At 42.1% G+C, this 20,295-nt stretch overlaps 1 pseudogene; it reads left to right on the top strand.

Moving 5' to 3' along the window:
* Positions 1-13,322: 13,322 nt before the first annotated feature.
* On the top strand, positions 13,323-15,241 carry LOC104512506 (annotated as a pseudogene).
* Positions 15,242-20,295: the final 5,054 nt, after the last annotated feature.

The raw sequence follows: 20,295 nt of genomic DNA on the forward strand, positions 1-20,295 counted from the left end.
CTGGCGTGTCTGTGGGGTTGCGGTGAGCGGGAGGAGCTTTCGCTGGCGTTTGGGCTTGAGTTGGGGTCTTGAGAGGGAAGGAGCGATTCCCGGGGATCCCCAAAGGTGCGAATTTGTGTGGTTATTCCACCGCGCTCTTTCAACTACTCTTGGTTGCGATTACAGAGAAGCCCCCCCGCGCCGTATTGTAACGGAAAGTGATGAAGTCGGTTCGTTGCGCAGCCTTGGGGAAGGGGAACAGCTACGTGGGGAGCAAGTCTGCTGCTTCCCACAGGGAGATGAGGGGCAGGCTGTCTGCCCTCCCTTTTCCCAGGCTGAGGGACCCCCTCAGCAGCGTGCAATAGCAGAGCCAGCTTTGAAATCCGAGTGGGAGCTCATTACTGTTCCCCAAGGCACACACGGTGTCACCTGTACTGCAATAAAAATTGAAGATTAGAGGTAACTCACGCTCTTTAGTCAGCGTCAGTATAGTTTGCTTGGAGTCAATGTCCGTCGGCTGCTCAGAGAGCACTGATGCTCTGCAGAAAAGTAAACCGCACGCGAGGAATGGATTTGAAGCTCTTGCGCAGCAGTGTGTTGAAACACACTTAAAGGTTGTGAATTTTCCCTCACCTGGGAAATTGCTACAGCTGGACGTACGTGGGTTACAGGCACAGGATCGGAGTGGGGGAGGCTCTTGTGTCAGATGAGGATGCTGTGGCATGTGGTAGCCGAACCTCTGAGGAAGAATGCTGGTTGCCCCCTTGTATATCCTGACTTCTGTAGTTGTATCGGTTATGCTTTCTCCTATTTAATAACAGAACAGGTATCTGTAGGAAAGCTATTCCACAACTTTTCACTGTGCAGCCTTATTTTCTGCCTTCCTCGCGGGACATCCAGTACAGTGTCAGCAGGACCGGACAGGCCACTACTTTCAGCTAAGGCAACAATTTTCAGGTTGTGAGGCCCTGTGTTTGGAAACAACCCCATAAGCTGAAACTTTTGCTAGATCGTGTACTGAAAGGTTTCGTTTAAAAAAACCACAACCCAAACTGTAAACAAACCCCTTGCAACAGTGTAACGAAATTGTAGTTTCTCTGAGCGTCGAGCTCTCAACGTAGGGGATAATCAAAGAGTTTATCAGCAAATCTGATAGTTAATCATGTGTGCTTTTGCTGCTAGCTTTATATAGAAATGAAAATGTACGTATATGCATGTTTCCATGCAAATTTGTCTTCCCACCTCCCTGTTTCCCATTTTCCTTAGCCCACCTTTTTCCTCTTGATGCTTCTTGTGGTTTTAGATGGTCTAAATGCAGTTTTGACTCTTGGAAATATTGAGAACCAGCACAGCGTCCCAAAGCAGTCAGCAAGCGAAACCAAGCTTACAAAACATTTTACAGTTACTTTATGTAGTAGAAGTGTAGTTATTACAGCAACTCTGTCGTGCTCTTCTCAAAGCTTGGCTGCATTTTATATCTCGGGAAGCCGTCCTGTGTCTCTTTGGTTAAAACTGATCTTGCAGAGATCTTATAGTCTAATAGGTGTGGATCTCCTGGAAAAGTTTTGTAGGATGTTAGGGCACATCAGCTGAGGGCTAGCTTCTGGTAAATCTCCATCTGCGGTTCATTAACCTGAATTGGTTAATTGGACTTAAACTGTCAGCAATGATAAGGCAGTTTGATTTTAATTCAAGATATTGGCAGCTGTTCAAGCCTCTGAATTTGAGCTGTGCTAAAGTTACCTTGTCTTTATTGGGTTTTTTTATACTCAGGTTAATTACCTTGGACATGCTAACCTGAGTTTCAAATGTGTCTTTATCTGGCAGTGTCACTGTATGCTTTGTATCTGTCTGCACTGCTGCTTTTTCTAGCCATGTTCTGCAGAGCTTCACAATTTTGGCATCTGCGGGACTTTCAGCATGTGGTGACTAAGGGAAGTTGTGTGGGTTTCATTTCCTCGTTTCTAAGATTACTTAGCTTAGTTTGTTTTCTGCAGAAACATCTATAGTTTTGTAGAAATTGGGGAAGCTGGTGGTCTTCTTTTCTGACAGCTCTAGGGCAAATTGGGTTGGTGTCTGTCACGCTTTTCCTCTTTGACTGGATGATTCCTCAACACAACATGAAATCAGTGTTAAATATATTTTTTTGTATGAAATTGGGAAAGCTGGTGGTCTTTCCTTCTTTTCTGACAGCTCTAGGGCAAATTGGGTTGGTGTCTGTCACGCTTTTCCTCTTTGACTGGATGATTCCTCAACAACATTTGAAATCAGTGTTAAATATATTTTCTTGTATATATAATTAGCATCTGAACATTATGGTGACTTTAGCAGCATCAGTTAGATCTGATCCAGATCTCACTGAAAGTAATCTTCTAATTAGCTTCAGAACAACTTGGATCAGAGCTGAAAATGTAGTTGAGAGGTGGATGTGACACTTATTAACAGTAGACTGTGTTCCAGGTTTTTTCACATTTTGAGGGTATGGGGTGTGGCCTTTTGGAGTGTACACCAGATACTGGAAACAATGAAAGGAGGGGGAGCTACTGCCTCGATTGGCTCTAATGGAAATGAGGAGTTTTGGTAATGCTTGCAAATTGTTCACCTTACCTAGCAGTAGTTTGTCTTCGCTGCAGATGAGAGTCAGGCGTGTTTACCATCTTCCCTCTGTTGTTAGCGTAGTTTACTCAGTTGAATTATTGTAAGAATGAAAAACAATTATTTATGTCATGTATTCTTAGAAGCAGCAGCTCTCAGTAATCGTTCTGAAAACACCGTCTCCCACTCAGTCAGTATTGCTAGCCTGTGCATATACTCCACTTTTTTTTTAGTTTTCTTGTCACTCCAAACGAAGTAGTTAATGGAAATGCCGAGAAATGTCTGATGGTGTGAAAATCCTGGTCTTTCTGCTTGTCATCATGCTTTCAAGTTTAATTAGCACTGGCTTGGAGTTTTCCCCCAAGAAACCCATTTTCTTTTGTAAGTTCTGCAAAACAATTTATTTTGCAATGTTGACTTTAATACACGACTCTTTTCTGAAAAAGTGCTTCTGTAATAATGGGGTTTGGAATTCTAATTTATATGTGAGTTAACTTATCTTAAATGTACTAAATTTCCACAGATAAGTTTTGGGTAATTGCCCCTTTTGCAAACCAGATGGGGAGTCAGACTCTGGCTGGGTCTTTCTTGTAGTTATGTAGCAAGGTTATTGGTAATAAAGGATCTGGAAGCCTAATTAAACCCTCAGTGACACCTCTGCAAGCTCTCTTCTTTTCACTAGGTTTGCTCAGTTGCAACCGATTAGTCATCAAGTTGAGATTTAGGAAGCAATGCAAGTAAAATCTCCCACAAGAAGAAACAGAATCCTGCTCCTTTGACTGAGACAACATTAGCTAACAGGATTAAAGAGCAGTGAAAGCTTACTTTGTGATGAAACATGAATAATTGATTTGAAATACATGGTAGTTCAGGAGTCAAGAACATCAATGTGTAAGTGAAACTCCCAGTACACTGACCCTTGGGAAACACACAGAGGGCTTTGCCAGAAACATCCTGGCATATATTGCAGTTGTGGAAGATGTTTTGTGTCCCACTCCTGGAAGATTCTTGCTCGAAGGTCCTGGGCTGCAGCACTCACTTCTGTGCTTACTGGGGCAGACCCTAAAGCTGTCAAACTGCAGAAAGCAGCCATGGCTGTTCCCAATAAGATACATAGCCTGTCATCTTTGAAAGAAATGAAAAAAACCGAGCAGTTTCATAATACTCTTTTTTTGGTTTTATGCAGGGTAACAGCTTAAAGTGAGCTTCACACCTCCAAAGGCACTGATTCATTTCACGTGCAGTCTGACGTTTCACTTAGTCTTTACACATTATGCATCTGTATACTTCTTCAAAGGGCTTGCTTTATGCTTGCTTTTTAATTTGCTACCCTTAAAATATCAGAAAGAAAGTAATGAAAGTGGGGTTCTGGTATTAAAAAAAAAAAAACCAAAACCAAAAAAACCAAAAAACCAAACCACAAGGTAAAAATGATGGCACTTGTGACTCATTACCAGACGACATGAAATCTTTACCTTCATCTGCTGCTCTGGGGGTGATTCAGCTCAGTTTAACACTAACACATGGCAATAGCCATCTGTGTTTGCTGTAAATATTTTATTTTTAATTACAAATGGCTTGATTTAGAAAATCTTAAACTGTACAGTGGGGTGGCTGTGGGCCTGCAGGGGGAGGAGGTGAGTGCATGGGAAGGTAATTTTTTTTTTTGTCCAACCACTGTTGCCAGGTCGTAGGGGAGAGAGCAAACCGGGCTGCACAGCAGCAGTCTGGCCTCTGCTGCTCTGTTGTGGGGGGAGCTGGACAGGAGAGGACCAGGGCAGGCTGCAAAGGGGCTCAGATCATTTAGTGAAGGAGAAAGGAGCAGGGGGAAGAGGCAAATAAAACCCCGAGTTCACCTTTGGCTGCTAAATGTCATTTATCCCTCGTGGTTCTCCTACGGTAAATACGGTTGCCTGTTGCTGCATGCTGAGCCTCCTACATGCATCTCGCTGTAGAATGGCACCCACACTGGGGCTGGGGGTGACACAGAGGCACCATCCGTCCTCAGAATGGAAAAATCCAGAGCTTATCTAGACATAGGGAGGGATACAATGTAGGCATCCCTCAGGCTTCTTCCCTCAGCTGAAGTTCAGTCAGCGGCAAGGTTTTCTACTCAGGCTGTCCCTCCAGACGGTGCTTCCCATCTTAGGATCTCAATTGCTACATCATCTGCCTGCTTTCTAGCTGCTCCCACACACTCTGCCCTCTAGGATCTCCCATAGACTCAGAGGTCTATATCCCAAAACTGGCAGTGAAAAGTGAGAGAAATGGGCAGGGAGAAGGGAGTAGAGTCCCTCCTTTCTTTCATTTTGGAGTGAAAGGCCAGAGAAGCATGAGAAAGGGCATTTCCAGGACAAAGCTTTGGAGATCTCCAGTACCCATGACACAATGGATGTTTATTTTGTTCTTAAAAGAAAAAGCTTTTATTCTTAAAATAAAAAGCAGATATATGGAAGATATGGTGTGTGATGCAGAGTTTCAAAGTCGTCTTGCCTGCCCCTGTGAGGGCAGGGAGTATGTACAAAGGTGTGCATCTTCCCTACTCTTGCGCTGTAGGAGTAGCCACTGAGGACATTCTCTTTCCTCACAGCTGACACTTCGGCACTCGCTTAATGGGACCAGACATATTTGGCCGGGAGAAACTTCAGTTCTGTTGGTGATGCGTGGGAGAGAAGGAACCCAACTTGACACACGGCTGAGTTTGCGGGGCTGACAGTTAAAAGAAAAATAATATTGCATGCGAGTTTAAGCATGCTTGATGTAAAATTGTGAAAGATAATGAACATGGAATCCTGCCATGCTCATTTGGTGGGATCTTTTAGGGCTAAACCTGCGTATTTATGAGATAGGTGATATTATTCTGTGGGTTGTTTTTTTTTTTCTCTTTGTAGGTAAGCCCAAATTAGTTTTTCTTTGATGAACTCAGAATATCACCTAAGCTACTGCGTGCTGTTAGTTTTCTATAAGTTGGGTTAGACTGGGTCAGCGACTGATCTCCGTTGCACTCATGCACATCGGACTTGGGTGTGCTGGCATGAGTATGCCTGAAGATACGCATTAGGGTACCAGAAATGATGTTACAGAAATTAAACTGGTTGGTTTTTTATTTTATTTTGACAGTGTTAAAACTGTTCTTGAAATATTCCAGCTGATAAATGGTATTTGTAATGTCAAACATGGGTTTGTTTTCCTTCTGCACCAGTAGCTAATGCAGATAAGAATTCATGCAAATACTATGATGAATTTTTTTTTTTGTGTAATTGGATAAAATACGCTTTAGTCTTCTAAAAATGCTTAATTGTCTGTATTTTATTTGGTTTAGTAAACCATGGTTATACAACCATATGATTTACAACAATATTTTGTGGCATAGTACAGTTATGACTTGGTCAATGTATTAAAAAAATGTATTTCTATGAGGCCAGGTATTTATAATCCAACATTATGCAGGTTACAAAGTTAAGCCTTTATGACCATTGATTAGCAGTGCTGTCCCCACAGCCCCTGTGCATTAAGACATAAACATTAGTTACACTATCATCAGATGCTGCTTTTTTCCCCCCGGGGTCTCTGGCTCCATCAGTGCATATGATGAACAGAGCTTACCTAATGAGCATCTACTTACTGTTTACCCTGGCTGTTTGTGCCTTTCACTGCATGCTTTTTGAACCCTGCTGTTAATACAGCCTTATTAACTCCTGGGCTTTTCTGTCACGGTTATTGCTACAGCAACAAATGTGGATTAGCATCTCTGATACCTGTAAAGAGAGGGCATGAACTGCATTCAGTGGGAGTTAAGGTGCAAAAAATAAAGTCAAAAGTACTTTAATTTGGGGAAGAATACAACTTGAGATTCCCAGGGCCTGAATTTTAGGATGATTTAGCATTATCTATGTGTTGTGTTGTATTACCCTGTGTCTGAAATACCTCTTCCACTATATTCTCTTGCAGCTGGCAGCACTGAGCAGGTTTGTGTATCAGGGCTCAGAATATTTTTTTGACCACCAGAATGTAATCCTCTCCGAGAAATCTAGATTAAGTCAATTGCTTTGAAACTCCATGGAATTGGTTGAGAGAAGATCCAGTTGTTCAGGGTGGCACTGCCTTACACAGAGAAGCTGTTCTTCCTGCAGTCTTTCAATACATGCTTTTCAGCTCTTCAGAGGTTAAGGTCTCTATGGACAACAGTTTGTGTTTGGGTTTTTTTTTTTTTTTAATGGCACAGTCTTGATTCCAGTTTATCAGTAAGAGGATCCACTGTACCCAGGAGAAGACACAGTTCAGAAGTGCACACAGTTTTTGCTATCTTGTGTGCAAGGAGGAATTGAATTCAAGTCATGCTGACAACTTTAATTTTGCCCTGTTTTAGTGATGACCTTGGTAATGTTCTCTTAATGTAGTCACCTGCTTGTGCATGTGTAGTTGGTTTCCTGTTCTTTAGTTCACCTTGATTTTTTTTTTATATGGTAAGTGACAACAAAACCAGGTAGATGACCTTTATGAAGAACTGCAGAGGAGCAGGCCATGTGAGGATGGTTCTGTTGCTGACTCCCAGTCCTGTCCCTTTGCCCAAGTTCAGCATCCAAACTGACTTCCCAACCCACTCTTATTATCACCCTCACATTTTACTGCTTCCCTGTTGCAGTCTCCATCTGCTTCTACTGTGTCAGCAAAGTTAATAGAAATTGCTGTCAGCCAGTATCAAAGTTTGTAGGAATCACTGTTATATTAGTGTCTGTGTCCCTATTTGCTCCATTTCCTTCAGTCTGTCCCAGTCCCTCTTACAACTTCTGTTCTCTTACCCTCCCAGTCCAATTCTTCACTAGGTTTCCTTTCTCAGTCTGTGTCTGGCCCTGCTGTGTGCTGTCTGGCTCTGGCTTCTGGACAGTGATGCCGGAAGAGCCATGCCCCTTCCAGTTCCCTCTTCTATTCCTACCCCTCCTCTTCTGCCCCTGCAAATTCCAGCTCCCTCTCCCAGCTCCTACTGTATTGTCTCTCCTTGGCATTTCCCCAGTCAATTTAAATTTTTAATCCCTTTGCTATACCCTATTTTATAAGAAATTTATAATCCTGCCCCTTTGTCTTCCGTAACACAGGGGAGGACAGAGTGACCCCCTTCTCTCTAGTCCGTAACCTTAGTTTCCTTTGGTAGCGGAATCCCTGTGCTCCATGTTTTCTGCCAGTCTCCCTTCTGACAAACCATTTCCAGTCTCCTTGGTTTCCCCTATTGACTCCAGTCTGGATGTGAGAAGCCCAGCCACCTTTACTCAATCCCAAACTTTTGATTCAGCTGTTCAGTTTTTTTCTTATTAACATTCCTGTCTTGGCCTGGTAACCGGTGGGGTTTATGAAAGCAGCTGGACACTGACCTCCCACCAAAATGACTTGTATAATACCTCCGAATGCCACGTTTTCAGGTGTTCCTTTCCTTCCTGATCTGCTCTGCTTTGGCCTGGATTAATGAGCTTCTTTATGCACAGAGGAGCACCGTGGAATTGCCGAGAGTGTGGAGAGGCAAACTGTCTTCTGAGTTCTGGTGCTTGACCCGCTGAAGTAGCTATTACAGGGGAAAAGACGCTCTTAAAGCCTGGCTTGAAGCGTGCTGGGGCCCTCAAGTTCCACCATACCTCTGAGCTGTGTGCGCCTGTGGAGCTTGCTCAGGCAGGAACTGCTCTCCCTCATGTGACACTGTCTCCATCCAGTCCTTGTGAAATGACCTTCTCCTACTTGGGATTTATCTGGATAAAACTGACACTACCTTTTGTCGTTGGTGAAATAACCACCCAGATCCCCGCCCTAAAATGCTGTGAAGTGCGGGAGGGAAGGAAAGAGAGGGTGCTACGGCTGAATAGAGTTAAAATCACTAGGAGTGTTTCCAGCAGTAGGGCTGTAAATAATGCCCATGTAAAATTTACTTACTGCAGAAGGATGCCTGTGATCACATTTTGTTTCCATGTAACTAATTCAGTACATTGAGACTTGTCATTCTGCTACTTCAGTCTTGGCACTCGCAATGCACACTAGCCCTCAGGGTTGCACCACCTCATCGTTTACAGCAAGAAGAGGCGATCAAGATGGGATGCTTTTAGCGGGCTCCGATTGCATCCTGGAGCTGATTGCTGATGCACACAACCTGTGTGAACTATATACTTGTCTGCCCTGAGTTAAAGGCCAGAGACATTCTTCACCCTCAAGTACTTTCAGGCACTTGATAATTTGACATAGAATCACAGAACGGTTTGGGTTGGAAGGGACCTTAAAGACCACCCAGTTCCAACCCCCCTGCCATGGGCAGGGACACCTTCCACTAGACCAGGTTGCTCCAAGCCTCATCCAGCCTGGCCTTGAACACTTCCAGGGATGGGGCATCCACAGCTTCTCTGGGCAACCTGTCCCAGTGCTTAACATCAATTAAATGTTAATTGAACAAATCAATTCAGCCAATTAAAGATTATTTTTTTCCCTATGATCTTTGGTTGCAATCCCTCAGCAGGAGTTGCTGGGGCTTAAGGAAAACCCAGGCATTTTATGGCTCTTCTTTCTCTTCCCATTTGAAACAGTACTTTGTGTATGGTATATTGGGACCAATATATCAAAACGACTCCAAGATACAGAATTTCTGTCATGTGCAACTTTACTTATGTGAAGAATGCTGCTAGTGTTTTGGAGAGTCTTCATGGTTGCTTTCCTAAGTGGAGGCTTTCATACTGACCTAAGGCCCTCTAAAGAAATTGCAGGGCTTAAATAACACCATCTTATTCACAGGAAGCAATGCCATAACTAGATCCTATTTCAGCATCGCCTTCTGTTTTAAACTGTGCCGTAATACTCCTTGTAAAAAATTAATTCCTCTGCAACCTGTGACTTGATAGCAGAATTAGCTGCTGGGGAAACCATTCAGTTAATTACCAAAGCTGTGATCTCGAGCAGGAGAGCCAAGAAGGAATGCAAGATGAGTGGAAATATTTTAATTAATGAACAAAGCCGTACAGACTGGTCAAGGGAAGGGGGAAGTTTTGAAGGACAAACGGCAGCAATACATTTTTAATTGCAACAGTAGGTGACCGCTGGCAAACCCTGCTACTCTGCTGCTGTAGGGGGTGTGGCCAGGCAATTCCTTAAGATACAGATTGGTTGAAGCTCTGTATACACTCTTTATTCAGAGCTTAAGTCTTCTGAATTCACTTTATTTTACTCCACATCCAAGTATAAGCAAAAACGCTACCAGGAAAGGTCTTCTAGAGGAATTTTTGTGGTTTGCCCCCTCCTCAGTGGGATTGACTCTGACAATTCAGAAACTGTTTGTGAATTGGCTTTTAAAAATGAGCCCCAGAAGCTGTGCTCCACGCAGCAACCATGTTCTCTTCAGGGAGCACTTGTGCTCTGGTCAGTACGTGCTAAACTTCTTTCTCCTGCTACCTCTTGGAGCACCCAAATCCCTCTTTGTCCCATCCTCCCTGCTTCTCTAGGGACTTGGTGTGATCACTTACTCTATAAAACCATCATGTCTTCATCATCATTTCCACTTTAATCTTGTGCATCATCCTATATAATGATACTTAGTGATGCACAGGCATATGTAGATAGATGTGTGTGCAGATTAAAACATGCATCCACCCATATTAAATATACCTATTTCTTACAAATGTCGATAACCGTTAGTGCTCAGTAAGACAGTAAAAGAAAAACCACATTTTATTCTCTGATGTATAACTTAGCTGTACTCAGACTTAATGAGGTTTGTTTCTGATCCCGCCTCCCTCTTCTTCCCTCTCCCACTTGTCTATAGATATGGAAGCTAGATTTTGAAGCAGTAGACGTTGTAGCTATAAGATCTGTGTATGTGTGTGTCCTTTGAAGACTTTCTAGAAATGGTTTTTAGTGCTTCAAGTGTGTGCGCTTTCCTGACAGATTGAGGCTGGCTTCATGGGTATCAGTTAAAATGAATAGGGCGTAACTAACAAATTATGACTGAAATAGGTGTAATGGGCAATTGAAATTACTTTCTGTTTATATGTAAATATAGTCATTGTGACTACCGCTTTGACAAAATGTAACACTTTCCCTTTTCTCAGAAAACATTAGGAATATGGAATCACAGAATGGTTCAGGTTGGAAGGGACCTTAAAGATCATCTAGTTCCAACCCTCCCCCCCCGAGATTACCTTATGCATTGATTTAAGCATTCGTGTAACTTCCTTTTTCATCTTAGAAAAATAAGCAATGTTATTCTTATTCCTAAAATGATTATATGTTAACTTTTGGCTTGTGTCAAGCTGTTTTTTGGCTAGAAATAAAGCTAGTTTAAAAAGCACAAAAACACATTCGGGGATTGTTCTTAGTAATTATGTAAAAATGCTCTTATTCCATTAGTTATAGTGTTAAAAAATAAACTTGGTTACTGTTTAAAGCTTAGTCAATTTACTGAAGAAAGGCAACATTATTGATGTTTGGGTAATTGAAACAATCAACAGCGCAGCCAGGCACTTAAAATGAATGGTTTGTAGAAAGGTGTGATAATAGCAGCGTAGCTGGGAGAAACATAATCTGTGGGAAAAGTCATTATTAGTGCAGCATTGTTTTCATGTTGTACCAAGATTATAAGCAGTTAAAATGCCATGGGCTGTTCCCACAAGCAAGGTAGTGCTTTCGTGACGTCGGGTATGCAAGGATCTGGAAATGTTGATTAAATTCAGAGCTTCGGCAGTTCCTGGTAACCAACATGTTCTGGAGTTGATTTAGATTTCGGAGAACTATTATTACATCTGATTTCCCACCCCTCCCCCCTGTAGGCTTTATTCTGGGTGGAATGTAAATATCTGATTGCTGAAAAATCACTAGCACTTACGTAGTCATCTTCTGATAACAAGAGATCATCCTTCAAAAGCAGAATGAAGACAGAAATAACTTGCACAACCACCAAGCATTAGTCACACGTAGTTCTTATATAATGCTTACGTCTTCAATCAGCGTGCTGGCAGCTGGGCTTCTTTGTGATATTTATTTGGAGGAGTATCTGTCTCATTTGGCAGAGGAAGAAAATGAAGCCAAGAGTTAAGGGATGTGCTGGGAGGCACGCAGCACTTCGCTAGGAAGAGTTGTACATCTAAGGAGCGTCCATCGCCGTACACCAAACAAAGTCAACAGCGGAGCGGAGGTCTGTAGCGGTGTCTCCTCGTGTGCTTTCCCCGCTCAACCCCTGGCATTTTGGATCTGCTGTTTTTGAAGCAGAGCAAATGAATGCTCCAGCACTTGTAGTTTTCCCTTTTGTTCGTTATTGTAGGTGTGGAGGCGTATTTCCTCCTCGCTCTCTTATGCCTTGATGAAAAGGACAAATAGAAACGCATAGCTTGAAATACTGAAAAAGGCTTTTAGGGAGTTGAAAACCAAAACGTAGTAGGTTTAAGCTTGCCAGAACTCTTGAACATGTCTCTCTTAACCAGGTGTGCAGATTTTCCTTTGTGGATTTGTCCACTGCACTGTGACTATGTAATGTGTGAAAATGGGTAGGATTTTCTGGGAGATAATCCATTTGCATAATGCAATCTCCCTGTAATGGTTCAGTAATCGTTCTGGCTGCTTTCTTTTTGCTTGGTGCTGTTAGTTTGTACGTATCGAGTGTTTGTTCCCAACTGAACCACAAGACTATTCGGTGGAGTTGGAAGTGCTCTGTGATCTCATTCTGAAAGTTTATTTCTTGAGGCTGAAAAGAATTGCATTGTAATAATCAAGTTTTAATATTAAGTACAAGAAATCGGGGTACTTTCGGAGGACGTTTTTGTTCTTAGCTTATTGTTGTGTTTGTAGGCAGTGAATTACGTTACAGCTTGAGTGGTCCTTAACCATGTATTATGTTTTCAGTTCTTCCTTTTCAGAATTACGCATGAAGAGTGACGCTGTTTTCTTTGGTTGGCGTTCTAAGAGGAACTATTGGAGGGAAAATTGTTAATGTCCCTAGAGGATATTCAGGACTTTGTGTGATTTTTACATAATTTTTGGAATAAAGAAGTCAAACCAAAATATTGGAAAACTAGGACTCTATCAAACAAAACTAAGATGGCCTTTCCTTAAGGGAAAAAATTAAATTACAATACTACTAAGTGTACTATAAAGTTTCTGTAAAATTATAGCAAAAGAAATACTTTTTACAAAGAATCTCATTTACTTAATTTGTTAGAGAAGTCTAGAAACAAAATGAATGGTCCAGGGAAAGTGGAGGAGGTAATTATTTAGGAGAATATAAGGTTGCATACACATAGCCATATGGTAGCAATTTTAAAACAGAAGTAATTAATTTCTTTTACTTCATGCAATGTAATTACGGAGTTTGTTGCCACAGGGTTTACAGAAGCCAAAATTGTAACTGGGTTCAGGAAGGAATTGAGTGAGTTCATGGTAGGTGGATTCATAAGAGGATGCTAAAAAATCTGGGTGTAGTCCTGGCACAAGTAACCCTATTTTTTTAGGGATTTCTGGAAGATGGGAGGAGGATCTGTATGTTACCAGTATTACTTTTTCAATAGCATTTCTCTGTGACAAGTTACATTTACATTTTCTCACGAACCCGAAAATGTTTGTAGTTGCACGTATGTGGAGCTACTCTGTAGTGGCAGTTAAAGTTCTTTATGAGCGCTGAATGCACCTACCTTTATGCTCAGAGGTCACACACACTGATATGTAGAAAACTGTTAATCAGAAAGATCTGATGATGCAAAGTGAGTAATATACCTGCTTTTTGTTTGCTTTAGGATGCCATGCCTTGTTGGACCATTCGTCACACAACGCAAGCTCCAAAGTAAAAGAAAGGAAATTGCAAGGGACTCGTCCTCCTGTTGGTCGTGGAAACTATGGAAAACCGTGTTTGAATGAAAACAGTCGTAGATCCCCATTTTTTAATCCCCGTAATGGTTTTCATACAATACATTCAGAGCACAGTCCTGTGAAACCAAGGATTATCACAGTGGTAAAACCTGGTGGACACACGCTCAGAAGGATAACCTTGCTTCTCAACAGGAGATCGGTCCAGACCTTTGAACAGCTGATGGCTGACATTTCAGAAGCTCTGGGATTTCCACGCTGGAAGAATGACCGTGTGAGAAAGCTTTACAATCTGACAGGCAAGGAAATCCAAAGTGTTTCTGACTTTTTCAGGGAAGGTGACGCATTCATAGCTATGGGGAGGGAGCCCCTCACCTTGAAGGACCTAGAAGTGGTATTACAAGAACTTTATCCTGAAAATCCTTATGCTGCCAGTGCTGCCATTCAGCATAACGAGGAGCTGTCCCAAAAACTGAAGAGCAGGCTGTATGACAAGGCTTCAAAAGTGGACAGTGGCTTTGATGAGACAGAAATTACCAAGAACTGCAACGATAGCATGTCTCCCAAACTGGTAGCTGGACATGAAGGAAAAAGTCAAGCCAAGACAAAGCAAGAGGAGAAAATGAGAACCAAAAAGAAGTGGATGAGAGAGAGCTGGGGCAGCGAGCAAGGAGTGAAACCTTCTAGAAAAACACGAGAAAGTGAGAGGTATCTTAACCACGCAAGGAGTGCTGAGGAGGGATTAGAGGAGAGGTCAGAGGAGGTGGTGAGGTGTGAGAAGTGTGAACAGGAAAGGCGGGCCAGACAAAAGTTAGAAAGGGAAAGGCGGGCTGAGGCCTCATTTGAGAACAGAGACCATAATACAGGTGCATGTCAGAGGTACCACGTAGAAAGAAACGCAAAAATCAGGAATTGCCGAAAATCTTCCAAAACTTGTCTGGAAGGTGAGGAAGTTGGTTGGAAAGATAACACCTGTAGGAGGATGTGGAAGCCCCTACATAGGAATGTTAATGAAGGGCTGGAGAAGCAGAAAAGGAACGTTGAGAAGGAAAAAGATGTGGAAAAACATGAAAACCATAGGAAGGAAGTAGTAAAAGTCAAGAAGAGTGCTGTAGAAGGGCTGCAGCTAACTCATGAAGTGAAGGAAGAGAATGGAAGTAGCTGCATAATGAACCCAAGCGGTTGGCTAAAGAAAGACATTACGAGGGATGCTGAGAAACCATCAAAAACACATAGGGAGGGCAGAGAGGGACAAAGGACTAAAGAGGAGGGCGCCAGAAGAGAGGGGAATATCGCATATAGGGAGGGTGACGTGACGCGACGAGAAAAAACAGGGGAGCGCAGAGTGAATAAAGAAGAAAAGTCTCAGGGATTGGAAAACACAAGCCGGAGGCATTCCATTAAAAACAGGACTGATGTGGAAAAACACTATGAGATTGGCAGAACTATTGGGGATGGGAACTTTGCAGTGGTGAAGGAATGTCGCCACTGTGACTCCAATCAAATCTATGCCATGAAAATTGTTGATAAATCCAAGCTGAAGGGGAAAGAGGACATGATGGAAAGTGAAATTCTGATCATTAGGAGTCTCTCTCATCCCAATATAGTAAGCTTAATTGAAGTGTATGAGACAGAAGCTGAGATCTACCTAATCCTGGAGTATGTCCCAGGAGGGGACTTATTTGATGCAATCATAGAAAGTGTGAAGTTCACAGAGCATGATGCTGCGGTCATGATCACTGACCTGTGTGAAGCACTGGTTTATATTCACAGCAAGAACATTGTCCACAGGGACCTCAAACCAGAGAACCTTCTGGTAGGTGGTGGCAAACGCATTGCACGGGTGTAGGATTTGAAATTATTTTCCTTTCCATTATGGATCTTTGAATATTTTTAAGCAAATACTGTGCAGAAATAATGTGCTGTGGCAGGACTGTGTGGAAAAATGGGTACAGTTTTGAAGTTAAATTACCGTTACAGAGTAATTCATGTAGATTTCCTGTGCATTGCAGATAGCAGTGCTTGCAGAAAGAAACTCAGATAAAAATGACCTGGCTTTCAGGGCTAGTGAGCATTTATATTTTTCTCTAAAAATCATGCCTGTTACTTACCGTGTGACTTTTAGGTGTGCAAGGATGATTTTTTTTTTTGTGTGTGTGAAGCATGCACTGAATCAGAAGGCATTGCAGACCGAAATTTATTAAAATTGCTAATTTAGCTTATTTATTTGATGGACTTTCTGTCCACTGCAGTCATACATCCTGCAGACTGCTGTGCTGGTTCTCTACTGTAGTGATTTCTGTCTTGTGACAATTTATTTTCTTAGGAGCAGTCATACGATTCAGTTGATTGAAATAATCTGAGAGTAAAATATGGGTGTTTTGGTGAAATACAGCATTGAAGTCAGCTCAAATAACGAGCTTCATGGCAAAGAGAAGTCCTTTCTTCCATCACATTTCTGAGGCTACATTCATTGCATCCAGCACTGAAGACAATAGAGTTACTCGCACATGTGAATACGCATAGAAATGTTTGCAGTATTGACACTTGACAAGACGCCCATTGTAGAACAGTAACAGTAACCAACTCTCCCTTGCTAATCGTGTGTTATGATCTTGTGCTAGGGTTCCAAATTTCCTGATAGATAGATAGATACCAAATATTTACCAATCTCTAACAAACTGGATTTGGTCTGCCACTGGAAGATCGAAGTTAGCTAGAAAAAAAAAAAAGTAATAGGTAATTTAGTCCTATGTGCCATTCATTTCCCAAAGAGAATTAATTTTGGGAAGAAATATGTGTGAATTTCTGGAGAAAAGCAGCAGGGTAACTTAGGACATGCAGAGGTTGAACAAGGCTGTGCCTGAAATATTTGCCCCAAACCTTTTGAATAACCAGTAGCATCTACAGTAGGTCCTGCTATGCATCCTGCGTAGTCTGATGGAAATCCTTGGTATGTGGTCAGTGTGTAAATAAGAGATGGCGAGTGCAAGTGGCTGGTTTGCAGGAAGGTGTATGCCTCTGGGCCCTGCTTTCATGACTCGTTTTGCCATTAGAATAAAACCTCACAACTGCAGGGGCTCTCTTCCAGAAGCCCACTTTCTGTTATGAACCAGGCTGCACTCCTTCCTGTTTGCTGAAAACAAGCTAGTGCACGTGAAACACCTGAGACAAGATGCTTCATTTCCCTCTATAATATATAATCGTCACAGTCATGTGGGTAAGCACCAGGGGCATGATACAGGTCCCTTCTGGTTGTTTTCACATTTAGATGACAGCACTGCAAAACCAAGATTGCTGGGCAGTGGCAATGTTTTATAGCACTGAAGTAATCACATTGCCCATTCTGACAGTCAGAAAATATTTTTCAGTCACAGGTTGGCCCCTAGGCTGTAGGTATTTTTTCATATGAGAACTGTTACCCAAACATGAAAAGAAAATTGTACCTGTTCCAGTTTCACCTTGCGGCTAATTGACTGTGAACACCCGTATTAGATGTCATTTACATAAAGCATCCTCTGGAAAAGTTAGTCTGTTCAACAAGCCAAATGATATTATAAGCTCTTGCTAGTGTTGGATAGCTCTCGCTCTATCTAATAAGCATTCCTATAAATACGGGCTGTTTGAGGATGTTTCTGGCTTTTCAGACATTTTAATGTGCTACCTCTGACTCCTCAGAGTGACTGGAGCAGTAGCAGCAGAGTTGGAAGGAGGGCTGCCACTAATCTTAACGTCAGCAAGTGCTGAACAATAACAAACAGTATTGAAGCAAATTTCATGGGTTCATCTGCAGTTGGTGGGTCAGGGGCTGTGGGCAGCCTTCTCCAGGGAAGCAAAGTGCTGGAAGTGCTGACATCCTGCAGGCATGTCCTTGGCTTTGGGACAAGAGGTGTCCCACAGCTTCACTTCAGAGTCCTACACTGGATGTTAAGTCTGAGTTAGTCTCCCCAGACTGTCTTTGTACACAGATGATGGAAACACATATGTACTTTCAGGCTGTTGGCTTGTTTATCCTACTTTGGGGACTTCTTTTGTTCAGGTGAATCTTGTCCTTTCTTTTTCTTGTCAGCTGTTTTCCCCTAAGCCTTTGCAGCAGATGGGACATGGAAGAGAAAAGATCCTTGGCCTGTTTTACTAAGGAAATGTGTTCGTCTACTGTAAACCTGCTTTGTGTGAGAATCTAACCCTGTTCCTAATGACTTTTGAACCACCTGACTGATTTCCAGCAGAGTCGACAGAGAAGCATCAAATTGGGGGTGGTGGTGGGGGGAAATATTTCAGTAAGTTTCTTGAAAATAAGCAGCTTGGGGAAAGAAGAAAACCTGTTTCTGTCCGTAGGGAGGAAAAGGTGGAAATACACTTTTGATGTCTAGTGAACTATAAAGTTGTTGACACAGGAGGCAGTTGGGATCCTGGTTTAATTATTAGTTCCCTGCACTGCTGTTCCTCTTACAGGACTGTCCTCCTGTTACAAGCTTCTGTAACCACCCACCGTCGGCCTTTCTTGTCTTCCTCTCCCCCCACACCTCGCTCCTGTGTCTGCCCACAATGATCAGGCTCCTTGCAGCGTAGCTGTGAGGCAGAAGGGTGGTGGCTTGCGCGACAGAAACAGAGTCTGTTTGACAGCTGGTGTGAAGACAGCTGCTCTGACTCTCTCCCATCTGCTAACAGAATCACCTCATTTAGGACTAGGTGTTCAGCAAGAAAACCTTTGCTACCAAGGATGAGCAGTGTGGTGTATTTGGTCCCACAAAAGAAGCCAGCCACTTCTTTACAGCTACCTGGAGGAGCAGAATTTGCTGGCAAGGTTTTTAGCTAAGGGGCTGTTTAATTGTGCAGGTGCTGGAGTTTCTTGACTTGTGGGTGAGAAATTAATTTCAGAGTGTAGTGGTGTTTTTCGAGGTTATAGCTGTAAAAGACCCAAAGCCACATCCTTGCCCGTGTGTTTGTGACCGTAAAGTCATCATCTTACACACTTCCCAAACAGGCTAATGTAGTAACTCTTTAATAGTCAGCTTTATAAATAATGAGTTATATCTTTTTATGTGTGTGAGGTTTTTCCTTCCCCAGCTGCTCTTTTTTCACTCTCTCAAGTTTCTATACGTGTATAAGAACTTCAAGTATAGCTTTTCTGCTGTTTAACTTTGCTTTTGTGACACTTTACATACACACAAAGCACTGTCAGAGGATTCAGACTGCATGTGAGTTGAGGTCCTGTTTAACCAGTTACATATGAAGAACTTTCAGTATGATAAACCTACACAAGGCATTTTCTGTAAGATTTTTCGTAGAGATTCTTCTTGCTAGCAGCAAGGATGTCTGAAACTCAAACATGTAAGCAGTGCATTTTCTTTGGCTCTATTTCTAATATGCAAAACGTCCCATGGGCTAGCTTGCTTTTGTGAGGTCAGTATGAAGAATCTGTGCTATCCATATATGTGTGTACAGAGAAATATTAATGCTATAAATCATCATCTTTTACACTGATGGATTTCACGAGATAGATAAGAAAATGAGCATGAAGAGCTGGGAGTCATCAACAGACAGGAAACTATTAAAAGCCAAATTTATCCCTTCTTTGAACATAAACTTGGCTTTGTATTAAGTTGTTACAATCTTCTGCGTGTATGGCTGGGATAGCTAGAAATCATCAGACAGTATTCTAATACCCGTCTCTGGCATCTGCATTTGAGAGGGTAGTGAGCAAGTCTGATTGCCTTAATTCAAGACCACCAGATACTGGCTTCCCTTGCAGTTGAAGGTCACAAGTAGTTCTAGCACCTAAACAGGTTGTCTATAGAAAATGTACTGGATGCTGGTCTTCTGTATCTCAGTAGACTATGGGCAGGTAAAACAAGGCCAACACTTTAAAATGGACTTTTGGAACCATTCTTTGTTGTTTTTAATGCAGAAGAAGTAATGGCTATCTTTTAGGTGTCACAGTAAGGCTAGTATGCTCATCTAATGTTACCATTTTTGTTTTGCTCTTATCATTTTGCAGAGCACATACTGTAGATGTCAGAGGCTAGAATTCTCTTGAGCAGGTTGTACATTTCTGTGATACTGCTAAGTAAGTACTCTGGCATCTGGAAGGGATAAAAGCAGCCTGAGAAGCTTTTGTTTCTGCAGTGAAGTGTATTTTCACGCTCCAGGTGCTGCCAGGTGATGGAAAGGTAGATTGGAGAGTGCAGAGTGGGGGGATGAAGGGTATGCTCACTCTGTCCGAGCTGAGTTTGAGTTGTTCTGAGTATTACGTTAGTGAAGATGCTGAGGAGTTCATGAGTGCTGACAGGTTACATGCTCTCTTTGAAGTGATTGTCACAAAGCTGTGAAAATACACACACGGTGCATGTTGTTCCTACCCGTTCGACTGTCAAGTGAAATGAAAGCTCAGAGGTGTTTTCCCGGAAGAACAGATGGAGCAGTGTTGCCACCTTGTGCTGTGATGAGAGATTAGGAGTCTGGTATCCTGATAAAAGCAAAAGTACCACACTGTATTTTACAAAGTGAGACATTTCAATTTTGGGTTTGGGTTTAAGACCGGTGTATATTTCAGTATTATTTGATCTAGTACAGTAGCATGCGGATTATTTGTTGAAATTCCACATGACATAATTTTCTTATGTAATTTTAAAAGCTTTCCTTATGCGATAGGAAAATACATTCATGCTCGTATTTTCATAGTACATACAAAATTGAGCATTTCAATTGTGAATTTTTGTACCATTCTGCCACTATTAACCCTGTTGTTAGACTGTAAATCCTGTGGATAGATGCTGCCCTAGAAAGTAACTGGTAGCTTTTTAATTTATTTTTCATTTTTCTCAGCTGTTATGTCTGCACTTCTTTGTGGAAAAAAATCATCATAGAATCACTGAACCTGGCCTTGGGATCATAGAATCA

This window comes from Eurypyga helias, unplaced genomic scaffold (genome assembly GCF_000690775.1).
Source record: "Eurypyga helias isolate BGI_N326 unplaced genomic scaffold, ASM69077v1 scaffold45170, whole genome shotgun sequence".
NCBI lineage: Eukaryota > Metazoa > Chordata > Aves > Eurypygiformes > Eurypygidae > Eurypyga > Eurypyga helias.